Raw genomic sequence first — 17,030 nt, 5'->3', positions numbered from 1 at the left:
TTTTCACATATCATTACTGTTAGTGTTAGGACATAGACAAACACACTATCCAGGATTACTGTGATATGGGGGGGTAGGACATAGACAAACACACTATCCAGGATTACTGTGATATGGAGGGGGGGGGGGGGGGGGGTTAGGACATAGACAAACACACTATCCAGGATTACTGTGATATGGAGGGGGGGGGGGGGGGGGGTTAGGACATAGACAAACACACTATCCAGGATTACTGTGATATGGGGGGGTAGGACATAGACAAACACACTATCCAGGATTACTGTGATATGGAGGGGGGGGGGGGGTTAGGACATAGACAAACACACTATCCAGGATTACTGTGATATGGAGGGGGGGGGGGGGGGGTTAGGACATAGACAAACACACTATCCAGGATTACTGTGATATGGAGGGGGGGGGGGGGGGGGGGTTAGGACATAGACAAACACACTATCCAGGATTACTGTGATATGGGGGGGTAGGACATAGACAAACACACTATCCAGGATTACTGTGATATGGAGGGGGGGGGGGGGTTAGGACATAGACAAACACACTATCCAGGATTACTGTGATATGGAGGGGGGGGGGTTAGGACATAGACAAACACACTATCCAGGATTACTGTGATATGGGGGGGTAGGACATAGACAAACACACTATCCAGGATTACTGTGATATGGGGGGGGGGGGGGGGTTAGGACATAGACAAACACACTATCCAGGATACACATATCATTACTGTGATATGGAGGGGGGGGGGGGGTTAGGACATAGACTAACACACTATCCAGGATACACATATCATTACTGTGATATGGGGGGGGGGGGGGTTTGGACATAGACAAACACACTATCCAGGATACACATATCATTACTGTGACATGGGGGGGGGGTAGTGTTACAGGATACACATATCATTACTGTGATATGGGGGGGGTAGTGTTACAGGATACACATATCATTACTGTGACATGGGGGGGGGGTTAGTGTTACAGGATACACATATCATTACTGTGATATGGGGGGGGGGTTAGTGTTACAGGATACACTCCATCCTCCAGGGGGCAGCAGCAACGTTGTCCGGATGCTGAGCCTGGTTGATAAGGAGACCGGTGCTGACAATTAGGGTGATCGTCAGTTCTGGAGAGAGAGGAGGCCAGAAGCCTCTGATCTGGGCTTTGTTAGTAAGGCCTAGGTTCAATCAGATCACGTGTTAACTGGGAGTGTTGGAGCCGTCAAATCGGTGAGCAAGCTGCTCTTGATCATTGTCACAAAGCCACACCCACGTTAGAATAATCAGAGTGAGAAAAGTGTAGGTTATATAGAAATGTCATTAAACAGGTGTAGATGACAGCTCATGTTCCAATTTGTAAACAAGACTGCATGGGATATCTGTACATGTGACACCGTGCAGCCAATGGCTACGTCCGCTTTAGGTATAATGGCAGGAGCCACTAGTGGATTTGACAGCTCTAACACAGTTCCCCCTCAGACACCGACAAAAACAACCGCTGTGTGGATTTTTCCTAAAGCGGATCCGATTGAATAAAGACCTTAACCTCTTTAGTTGGGCCTTTTGGTTTTTATGTATATATTGGTCACCATTTTGAACTAATCTGCTTGGACTAGTCTCCCGGACCAAGGTGAGGTGAGGTTGCTGCCTCCCAGGACCGAGGAGAGGTGAGGTTGCTGTCTCCCTGAACCGAGGAGAGGTGAGGTTGCTGTCTCCCTGGACCGAGGAGAGGTGAGGTTGCTGTCTCCCAGGACCGAGGAGAGGTGAGGTTGCTGTCTCCCTGGACCGAGGAGAGGTGAGGTTGCTGTCTCCCGGACCGAGGTGAGGTGAGGTTTCTGTCTCCCTGGACCGAGGAGAGGTGAGGTTGCTGTCTCCCTGAACCGAGGAGAGGTGAGGTTGCTGTCTCCCTGGACCGAGGAGAGGTGAGGTTGCTGTCTCCCAGGACCGAGGAGAGGTGAGGTTGCTGTCTCCCTGGACCGAGGAGAGGTGAGGTTGCTGTCTCCCTGGACCGAGGAGAGGTGAGGTTGCTGTCTCCCTGGACCGAGGAGAGGTGAGGTTGCTGTCTCCCTGGACCGAGGAGAGGTGAGGTTGCTGTCTCCCTGGACCGAGGAGAGGTGAGGTTGCTGTCTCCCAGGACCGAGGAGAGGTGAGGTTGCTGTCTCCCTGGACCGAGGAGAGGTGAGGTTGCTGTCTCCCTGGACCGAGGAGAGGCGAGGTTGCTGTCTCCCTGAACCGAGGAGAGGTGAGGTTGCTGTCTCCCTGGACCGAGGAGAGGTGAGGTTGCTGTCTCCCTGGACCGAGGAGAGGTGAGGTTGCTGTCTCCCTGGACCGAGGAGAGGCGAGGTTGCTGTCTCCCTGAACCGAGGAGAGGTGAGGTTGCTGTCTCCCTGGACCGAGGAGAGGTGAGGTAGCTGTCTCCCAGGACTGAGGAGAGGTGAGGTAGCTGTCTCCCTGGACTGAGGAGAGGTGAGGTAGCTGTCTCCCTGGACCGAGGAGAGGTGAGTTTGCTCTCCCTGGACCGAGGAGAGGTAATGTTGCTTTCCTGAAGACTCATCTCTTCAGTGGGTCATATGATTGAGTGTAGTCTGGCCCAGGAGTGTGAAGGTGATACCGTCCCTTTCATACCGTCCCTAAGAGGGGTGCGCCACTTGAGTGGGTTGAGTCACTGATGTGATCTTCCTGTCTGGGTTGGCGCCCCCCCTTGGGTTGTGCCGTGGCGGAGATCTTTGTGGGCTATACTTGGCCTTGTCTCAGGATGGTAAGTTGGTGGTTGAAGATATCCCTCTAGTGGTGTGGGGGCTGTGCTTTAGCACCTGTTTGGCCCTGTCCGGGGGTGTCATCGGATGGGGCCACAGTGTCTCCTGACCCCTCCTGTCTCAGCCTCCAGTATTTATGCTGCAGTAGTTTATGTGTCGGGGGGCTAGGGTCAGTTTGTTATATCTGGAGTACTTCTCCTGTCCTATCCGGTGTCCTGTGTGAATTTAAGTGTGCTCTCTCTAATTTTCTCTTTCTTTCTCTCTCTCGGAGGACCTGAGCCCTAGGACCATGCCTCAGGACTACCGGGCATGATGACTCCTTGCTGTCCCCAGTCCACCTGGCCGTGCTGCTGCTCCAGTTTCAACTGTTCTGCCTGTGATTATTATTATTTGACCATGCTGGTCATTTATGAACATTTGAACATCTTGGCCATGTTCTGTTATAATCTCCACCTGGCACAGCCAGAAGAGGACTGGCCTGGTTCCTCTCTAGGTTTCTTCCTAGGTTTTGGCCTTTCTAGGGAGTTTTTCCTAGCCACTCAGGTTACAGACCAAGTAACTAGGACCCCTAGACACATGTTCACTCAGGTTATAGACCATGTGACTAGGACCCCTAGACACATGTTCACTCAGGTTACAGACCATGTAACTAGGACTAGGACCCCTAGACACATGTTCACTCAGGTTACAGACCATGTAACTAGGACCCCTAGACACATGTTCACTCAGGTTATAGACCATGTGACTAGGACCCCTAGACACATGTTCACTCAGGTTACAGACCATGTAACTAGGACCCCTAGACACATGTTCACTCAGGTTACAGACCATGTAACTAGGACTAGGACCCCTAGACACATGTTCACTCAGGTTACAGACCATGTAACTAGGACCCCTAGACACATGTTCACTCAGGTTACAGACCATGTAACTAGGACTAGGACCCCTAGACACATGTTCACTCAGGTTACAGACCATGTAACTAGGACCCCTAGACACATGTTCACTCAGGTTACAGACCATGTAACTAGGACTAGGACCCCTAGACAAAGCGAGTGCCACAGTATCCGTAGGGTAATGCTATTCAGTAACATCTTACTTACAGCAGGGCACTACTGCTCTGTGCCTCGCTACATCCTCTTAGCTGTCAACTGTGTGTGTGTGTGTGTACGCATGCCTCCTGGTGATATCCTGGCACCTCTGGGTGACAGAAGGGGGACACACACGCACACCTCGAGAGGAACTCGCCGCAGGTGTCGGGCAAACCCCGACCGAGCTAGCGTCAATGAGAAATCCCTGCTGCCGCCGTAACTATGGCAACGGCAAGTCTCGACGATAGCTAGGCCACAGTGCCGTCTCTGCAATCAACCACATACACACACACACAATCCTGTTTTACCAAGTCGCCCACACACCAGCCATCACACATAGATACTGTAGAAAGAGGGGGAGGAGAGAGAGACAGACCACTAAAAAGAGAGTTCGCTGCTGGTGTAGGTTATGTGTGAAAGTCATGGCATGAATAGGAGAGGTCAGGGGTCAATGAGAGTGTAATTAGTAACAATGGGCCTAGCGAGGAAAACACTAGTCTACATTATATCTACTGACAGTGTCAGTAAGTGGGATGTAAACATTACTGTATTCAGGCTAACCCACCACTACTACTATCACCACCACCACTACTACTACTATCACCACCACTACTACTACTATCACCACCACCACCACCACTATTACTATCACCACCACTACTACTATCACCACCACCACCACCATCACCACCACTACTACTATCACCACCACTACTACTATCACCACCACTACTACTATCACCACCACTACTACTACTACCACCACCACTATTACTATCACCACCACCACTACTATCATCACCACCACCACCACTACTACTACCACCACCACTATTACTATCACCATCACCACTACTATCACCACCACTACTACTATTATCACCACCACCACTACTACCATCACCACCACCACCACCACCACCACCACTACTACTACCACCACCACTATTACTATCACCACCACCACTACTATCACCACCACTACTACTATTATCACCACCACCACTACTACTATCACCACCACCACTATTATCACCACCACCACCACTACTACTATCACCACCAACATCACCACCACCACTACTACTACTATCACCACCATCACTACTATCATTACCACTACTACTATCACCACCACTACTACTACTATTACCACCACCACCACTACTACTATCACCACCACTACTACTACTATTACCACCACCACCACTACTACCATCACCACCACCACTACTACTATCACCACCACTACTACTATCATTACCACTACTACTACTATCACCACCACCACTACTACTATCACCACCACTACTACTATCACCACCACTACTACTATCACCACCACCACTACTATCACCACCACTACTACTATCACCACCACTACTACTATCACCACCACCATCACCACTACTACCATCACCACCACCACCACCACCACTATCACCACCACCACCATCACCACTACTACTACCACCACCACCACCACTACTACCATCTCCACCACCACCACCAAATACTACTATCACCATCACCACGACTACCACTACTACTATCACCATCACCACTACTACTACCACCACTACTAAAATCACCACTACTACTATCATCACCACCACTATCACCACCACTACTACCACCACCACCATCACTACTACTACTACTATCACCATTACCACCACTACTACTATCACCACCAGCACTATCACCACCACCACTACTACTACTATCACCACCACTACTACTATCACCACCACTACTACTATCACCACCACTACTACTATCACCACCACTACTACTATCACCACCACCGCTACTACTATCACCACCACCACTACTACTATCACCACCACTACTACTATCACCACCACCACTACTACTATTACCACCACCACTACTATTATCACCACCACTACTACTATCACCACCACCACTACTACTATCACCACCACTACTACTATCACCACCACCACTACTACTATCACCACCACCACTACTATAACCACCACCACTACTATTATCACCACCACTACTACTATCACCACCACCACTACTACTATCACCACCGCTACTACTATCACCACCACCACTACTACTATCACCACCACTACTACTATCACCACCACTACTACTACTATCACCACCACCACTACTACTATCACCACCACCACCACCATCACCACCACCACTATCACCACCACTACTACTATCACCACCACTACTACTACTATCACCACCACCACTACTACTATCACCACCACTACTACTATCACCACCACCACCACCATCACCACCACTGCTACTACTATCACCACCACCACTACTACTACCACCACCACTATTACTATCATCACCACTACTACTACTACCACCACCACTATTACTATCACCACCACCACTACTATCATCACCACCACCACCACTACTACTACCACCACCACTATTACTATCACCATCACCACTACTATCACCACCACTACTACTATTATCACCACCACCACTACTACCATCACCACCACCACCACCACCACCACCACTACTACTACCACCACCACTATTACTATCACCACCACCACTACTATCACCACCACTACTACTATTATCACCACCACTACTACTATTATCACCACCACCACTACTACTATCACCACCACCACTATTATCACCACCACCACCACTACTACTATCACCACCAACATCACCACCACCACTACTACTACTATCACCACCATCACTACTATCATTACCACTACTACTATCACCACCACTACTACTACTATTACCACCACCACCACTACTACTATCACCACCACCACTACTACTATTACCACCACCACCACTACTACCATCACCACCACCACTACTACTATCACCACCACTACTACTATCATTACCACTACTACTACTATCACCACCACCACTACTACTATCACCACCACTACTACTATCACCACCACTACTACTATCACCACCACCACTACTATCACCACCACTACTACTATCACCACCACTACTACTATCACCACCACCATCACCACTACTACCATCACCACCACCACCACCACCACTATCACCACCACCACCATCACCACTACTACTACCACCACCACCACCACTACTACCATCTCCACCACCACCACCAAATACTACTATCACCATCACCACGACTACCACTACTACTATCACCATCACCACTACTACTACCACCACTACTAAAATCACCACTACTACTATCATCACCACCACTATCACCACCACTACTACCACCACCACCATCACTACTACTACTACTATCACCATTACCACCACTACTACTATCACCACCAGCACTATCACCACCACCACTACTACTACTATCACCGCCACCACTATCACCACCACTACTACTACTAGTATCAGCACCACCACGACCACTACTATCACCACCACCACCATCACTACTACTATCACCACCACCACTACTACTACTATCACCACCACTACTACTACTAGTATCAGCACCACCACGACCACTACTACTATCACCACCACCACTACTACTACTATCACCACCACTACTACTACTATCACCACCACTACTACTACTATCACCACCACCACCGTCACCACTACTACTATCACCACCACCACTACTACTACTATCACCACCACTACTACTACTATCACCACCACCACCGTCACCACTACTACTATCACCACCACCACTACTACTACTATCACCACCACTACTACTACTATCACCACCACCACTACTACTAGTATCAGCACCACCACGACCACTACTACTATCACCACCACCACTACTACTACTATCACCACCACTACTACTACTACTACTATCACCACCACCACCACTACTATCACCACCACCACCACCACTATCACCACCACCACCACCACTACTACTATCACCACCACCACCACTACTAATATCACCACTACTACCACCACCACCACTACTATCACCACTACTACTACTAATATCACCACTACTACCACCACCACCACTACTACTACTATCACCACCACCACTACTACTATCACCACCACAACCACTACTGTCACCACCACCACTACTACTATCACTATCACCACTACTACTATCACCACTACTACTATCACCACCACACCACTACTACTATCACCACCACCACTACTACTACTATCACCACCACCACCACTACTACTACTATCACCACCACTACTACTACTATCACCACCACCACCACCACTACTATCACCACCACCACCACCACTACTATCACCACCACCACCACCACTATCACCATCACAACCACCACTACTACTATCACCACCACCACCACTACTAATATCACCACTACTACCACCACCACCACTACTACTATCACCACCACCACTACTATCACCACTACTACTACTAATATCACCACTACTACCACCACCACCACTACTACTACTATCACCACCACCACTACTACTATCACCACCACAACCACTACTGTCACCACCACCACTACTACTATCACTATCACCACTACTACTATCACCACTACTACTATCACCACCACACCACTACTACTATCACCACCACTACTATATCACCACCACCACTACTACTATCACCACCACTGCTACTATTATCACCACCGCTACTACTATCACCACCACCACTACCACTACCACCACTGCTACTATTACCACCACCACTACTATTATCACCACCACTACTACTATCACCACCACTGCTACTATCACCACCACCACTACTATCACCACCACCACTGCTACTATCACCACCACCACTACTACTATCACCACCACCACTACTACTATCACCACCGCTACTATTATCACCACCACCACTACTACTATCACCACCACTACTACTATTACCACCACCACTACTACTATCACCACCACCACTACTACTATCACCACCACCACTACTACTATCACCACCACCACTACTACTATCACCACCACTACTACTATTACCACCACCACTACTATTATCACCACCACTACTACTATCACCACCACTGCTACTATCACCACCACCACCACTACTATCACCACCACCACTACTACTATCACCACCGCTACTACTATCACCACCACTGCTACTATCACCACCACAACTACTACTATCACCACCACTACTACTATTATCACCACCACCACTACTACTATCACCACCGCTACTACTACTATTACCACCACCACTACTACTACTATCACCACCGCTACTACTATCACCACCACCACCACCACCACTGCTACTATCACCACTACTACTATCACCACCACCACTACTACTATCACCACCACCACTACTACTATCACCACCACTGCTACTATCACCACTACTACTATCACCACCACCACTACTACTATCACCACCACCACCACTACTATCACCACCACCACTACTACTATCACCACCACTACTACTATCACCACCACCACTACTATCATTACTATCACCACCACCACTACTATCACCACCACCTCTACTATCACCACCACCACTACTATCACCACCACCACCACTACTATCACCACCACTACTACTATCACCACCACCACTACTACTATCACCACCACCACTACTACTATCACCACCACTACTACTATCACCACCACCACTACTACTATCACCACCACCACTACTACTATCACCACTACTACTATCAACACCACCACTACTACTATCACCACCACACCACTACTATCACCACCACCTCTACTATCACCACCACCACCACTATCATTACTATCACTACCACCACTACTATCACCACCACTACTACTATCACCACCACCTCTACTATCACCACCACCACCACTATCATTACTATCACCACCACCACTACTATCACCACCACTACTACTATCACCACCACACCACTACTATCACCACCAATACTACTATCACCACCACCACTATCATTACTATCACCACCACCACTACTATCACCACCACACCACTACTATCACCACCACCTCTACTATCACCACCACCACTACTATCACCACCACTACTACTATCACCACCACACCACTACTATCACCACCACTACTACTATCACCACCACCACTATCATTACTATCACCACCACCACTACTATCACCACCACTACCACTATCACCACCGCTACTACTATCACCACCACCACTACTACTATCACCACCACTACTACTATCGCCACCACCACTACTACTATCACCACCACCACTATTACTATCACCACCTCCACCACTATCACCACCGCTACTACTATCACCACCACCACTACTACTATCACCACCACCACTACTACTACTATCACCACCACTACTACTACTATCACCACCACCACCACCACTATTACTATCACCACCACTACTACTATCACCACCACCACCACCATCACCACCACTACTACTATCACCACCACTACTACTATCACCACCACTACTACTATCACCACCACTACTACTATCACCACCACCGCTACTACTATCACCACCACCACTACTACTATCACCACCACCACCACTACTATCACCACCGCTATTACTATCACCACCACTACTACTATCACCACCACCACCACCATCACCACCACTACTACTATCACCACCACTACTACTATCACCACCACTACTACTATCACCACCACCGCTACTACTATCACCACCACCACTACTACTATCACCACCACTACTACTATCACCACCACCACTACTACTATTACCACCACCACTACTATTATCACCACCACTACTACTATCACCACCACCACTACTACTATCACCACCACTACTACTATCACCACCACCACTACTACTATCACCACCACCACTACTATTACCACCACCACTACTATTATCACCACCACTACTACTATCACCACCACCACTACTACTATCACCACCGCTACTACTATCACCACCACCACTACTACTATCACCACCACTACTACTATCACCACCACTACTACTACTATCACCACCACCACTACTACTATCACCACCACCATCACCACCACCACTATCACCACCACTACTACTATCACCACCACTACTACTACTATCACCACCACCACTACTACTATCACCACCACTACTACTATCACCACCACCACCACCATCACCACCACTACTACTATCACCACCACTACTACTATCACCACCACTACTACTATCACCACCACTACTACTATCACCACCACTACTACTATCACCACCACCACCACCATCACCACCACTGCTACTACTATCACCACCACCACTACTACTACCACCACCACTATTACTATCATCACCACTACTACTACTACCACCACCACTATTACTATCACCACCACCACTACTATCATCACCACCACCACCACTACTACTACCACCACCACTATTACTATCACCATCACCACTACTATCACCACCACTACTACTATTATCACCACCACCACTACTACCATCACCACCACCACCACCACCACCACCACTACTACTACCACCACCACTATTACTATCACCACCACCACTACTATCACCACCACTACTACTATTATCACCACCACCACTACTACTATCACCACCACCACTATTATCACCACCACCACCACTACTACTATCACCACCAACATCACCACCACCACTACTACTACTATCACCACCATCACTACTATCATTACCACTACTACTATCACCACCACTACTACTACTATTACCACCACCACCACTACTACTATCACCACCACTACTACTACTATTACCACCACCACCACTACTACCATCACCACCACCACTACTACTATCACCACCACTACTACTATCATTACCACTACTACTACTATCACCACCACCACTACTACTATCACCACCACTACTACTATCACCACCACTACTACTATCACCACCACCACTACTATCACCACCACTACTACTATCACCACCACTACTACTATCACCACCACCATCACCACTACTACCATCACCACCACCACCACCACCACTATCACCACCACCACCATCACCACTACTACTACCACCACCACCACCACTACTACCATCTCCACCACCACCACCAAATACTACTATCACCATCACCACGACTACCACTACTACTATCACCATCACCACTACTACTACCACCACTACTAAAATCACCACTACTACTATCATCACCACCACTATCACCACCACTACTACCACCACCACCATCACTACTACTACTACTATCACCATTACCACCACTACTACTATCACCACCAGCACTATCACCACCACCACTACTACTACTATCACCACCACTACTACTATCACCACCACTACTACTATCACCACCACTACTACTATCACCACCACTACTACTATCACCACCACCGCTACTACTATCACCACCACCACTACTACTATCACCACCACTACTACTATCACCACCACCACTACTACTATTACCACCACCACTACTATTATCACCACCACTACTACTATCACCACCACCACTACTACTATCACCACCACTACTACTATCACCACCACCACTACTACTATCACCACCACCACTACTATTACCACCACCACTACTATTATCACCACCACTACTACTATCACCACCACCACTACTACTATCACCACCGCTACTACTATCACCACCACCACTACTACTATCACCACCACTACTACTATCACCACCACTACTACTACTATCACCACCACCACTACTACTATCACCACCACCACCACCATCACCACCACCACTATCACCACCACTACTACTATCACCACCACTACTACTACTATCACCACCACCACTACTACTATCACCACCACTACTACTATCACCACCACCACCACCATCACCACCACTACTACTATCACCACCACTACTACTATCACCACCACTACTACTATCACCACCACTACTACTATCACCACCACTACTACTATCACCACCACCACCACCATCACCACCACTGCTACTACTATCACCACCACCACTACTACTACCACCACCACTATTACTATCATCACCACTACTACTACTACCACCACCACTATTACTATCACCACCACCACTACTATCATCACCACCACCACCACTACTACTACCACCACCACTATTACTATCACCATCACCACTACTATCACCACCACTACTACTATTATCACCACCACCACTACTACCATCACCACCACCACCACTACTACTACCACCACCACTAGTACTATCACCACCACCACTACTATCACCACCACTACTACTATTATCACCACCACTACTACTATTATCACCACCACCACTACTACTATCACCACCACCACTATTATCACCACCACCACCACTACTACTATCACCACCAACATCACCACCACCACTACTACTACTATCACCACCATCACTACTATCATTACCACTACTACTATCACCACCACTACTACTACTATTACCACCACCACCACTACTACTATCACCACCACTACTACTACTATTACCACCACCACCACTACTACCATCACCACCACCACTACTACTATCACCACCACTACTACTATCATTACCACTACTACTACTATCACCACCACTACTACTATCACCACCACTACTACTATCACCACCACCACTACTATCACCACCACTACTACTATCACCACCACTACTACTATCACCACCACCATCACCACTACTACCATCACCACCACCACCACCACCACTATCACCACCACCACCATCACCACTACTACTACCACCACCACCACCACTACTACCATCTCCACCACCACCACCAAATACTACTATCACCATCACCACGACTACCACTACTACTATCACCATCACCACTACTACTACCACCACTACTAAAATCACCACTACTACTATCATCACCACCACTATCACCACCACTACTACCACCACCACCATCACTACTACTACTACTATCACCATTACCACCACTACTACTATCACCACCAGCACTATCACCACCACCACTACTACTACTATCACCGCCACCACTATCACCACCACTACTACTACTAGTATCAGCACCACCACGACCACTACTATCACCACCACCACCATCACTACTACTATCACCACCACCACTACTACTACTATCACCACCACTACTACTACTAGTATCAGCACCACCACGACCACTACTACTATCACCACCACCACTACTACTACTATCACCACCACTACTACTACTATCACCACCACTACTACTACTATCACCACCACCACCGTCACCACTACTACTATCACCACCACCACTACTACTACTATCACCACCACTACTACTACTATCACCACCACCACCGTCACCACTACTACTATCACCACCACCACTACTACTACTATCACCACCACTACTACTACTATCACCACCACCACTACTACTAGTATCAGCACCACCACGACCACTACTACTATCACCACCACCACTACTACTACTATCACCACCACTACTACTACTACTACTATCACCACCACCACCACTACTATCACCACCACCACCACCACTATCACCACCACCACCACCACTACTACTATCACCACCACCACCACTACTAATATCACCACTACTACCACCACCACCACTACTATCACCACTACTACTACTAATATCACCACTACTACCACCACCACCACTACTACTACTATCACCACCACCACTACTACTATCACCACCACAACCACTACTGTCACCACCACCACTACTACTATCACTATCACCACTACTACTATCACCACTACTACTATCACCACCACACCACTACTACTATCACCACCACCACTACTACTACTATCACCACCACCACCACTACTACTACTATCACCACCACTACTACTACTATCACCACCACCACCACCACTACTATCACCACCACCACCACCACTACTATCACCACCACCACCACCACTATCACCATCACAACCACCACTACTACTATCACCACCACCACCACTACTAATATCACCACTACTACCACCACCACCACTACTACTATCACCACTACCACTACTATCACCACTACTACTACTAATATCACCACTACTACCACCACCACCACTACTACTACTATCACCACCACCACTACTACTATCACCACCACAACCACTACTGTCACCACCACCACTACTACTATCACTATCACCACTACTACTATCACCACTACTACTATCACCACCACACCACTACTACTATCACCACCACTACTATATCACCACCACCACTACTACTATCACCACCACTGCTACTATTATCACCACCGCTACTACTATCACCACCACCACTACCACTACCACCACTGCTACTATTACCACCACCACTACTATTATCACCACCACTACTACTATCACCACCACTGCTACTATCACCACCACCACTACTATCACCACCACCACTGCTACTATCACCACCACCACTACTACTATCACCACCACCACTACTACTATCACCACCGCTACTATTATCACCACCACCACTACTACTATCACCACCACTACTACTATTACCACCACCACTACTACTATCACCACCACCACTACTACTATCACCACCACCACTACTACTATCACCACCACCACTACTACTATCACCACCACTACTACTATTACCACCACCACTACTATTATCACCACCACTACTACTATCACCACCACTGCTACTATCACCACCACCACCACTACTATCACCACCACCACTACTACTATCACCACCGCTACTACTATCACCACCACTGCTACTATCACCACCACAACTACTACTATCACCACCACTACTACTATTATCACCACCACCACTACTACTATCACCACCGCTACTACTACTATTACCACCACCACTACTACTACTATCACCACCGCTACTACTATCACCACCACCACCACCACCACTGCTACTATCACCACTACTACTATCACCACCACCACTACTACTATCACCACCACCACTACTACTATCACCACCACTGCTACTATCACCACTACTACTATCACCACCACCACTACTACTATCACCACCACCACCACTACTATCACCACCACCACTACTACTATCACCACCACTACTACTATCACCACCACCACTACTATCATTACTATCACCACCACCACTACTATCACCACCACCTCTACTATCACCACCACCACTACTATCACCACCACCACCACTACTATCACCACCACTACTACTATCACCACCACCACTACTACTATCACCACCACCACTACTACTATCACCACCACTACTACTATCACCACCACTACTACTATCACCACCACCACTACTACTATCACCACCACCACTACTACTATCACCACTACTACTATCAACACCACCACTACTACTATCACCACCACACCACTACTATCACCACCACCTCTACTATCACCACCACCACCACTATCATTACTATCACTACCACCACTACTATCACCACCACTACTACTATCACCACCACCTCTACTATCACCACCACCACCACTATCATTACTATCACCACCACCACTACTATCACCACCACTACTACTATCACCACCACACCACTACTATCACCACCACTACTACTATCACCACCACCACTATCATTACTATCACCACCACCACTACTATCACCACCACACCACTACTATCACCACCACCTCTACTATCACCACCACCACTACTATCACCACCACTACTACTATCACCACCACACCACTACTATCACCACCACAACTACTATCACCACCACCACTATCATTACTATCACCACCACCACTACTATCACCACCACTACCACTATCACCACCGCTACTACTATCACCACCACCACTACTACTATCACCACCACTACTACTATCACCACCACCACTACTACTATCACCACCACCACTATTACTATCACCACCTCCACCACTATCACCACCGCTACTACTATCACCACCACCACTACTACTATCACCACCACCACTACTACTACTATCACCACCACTACTACTACTATCACCACCACCACCACCACTATTACTATCACCACCACTACTACTATCACCACCACCACCACCATCACCACCACTACTACTATCACCACCACTACTACTATCACCACCACTACTACTATCACCACCACTACTACTATCACCACCACCGCTACTACTATCACCACCACCACTACTACTATCACCACCACCACCACTACTATCACCACCGC

This window comes from Oncorhynchus clarkii, unplaced genomic scaffold (genome assembly GCF_045791955.1).
Source record: "Oncorhynchus clarkii lewisi isolate Uvic-CL-2024 unplaced genomic scaffold, UVic_Ocla_1.0 unplaced_contig_4871_pilon_pilon, whole genome shotgun sequence".
Lineage (NCBI taxonomy): Eukaryota > Metazoa > Chordata > Actinopteri > Salmoniformes > Salmonidae > Oncorhynchus > Oncorhynchus clarkii.
The sequence above is the reverse complement of the archived record's forward strand: the minus strand, read 5'-3'. Positions refer to the sequence as shown.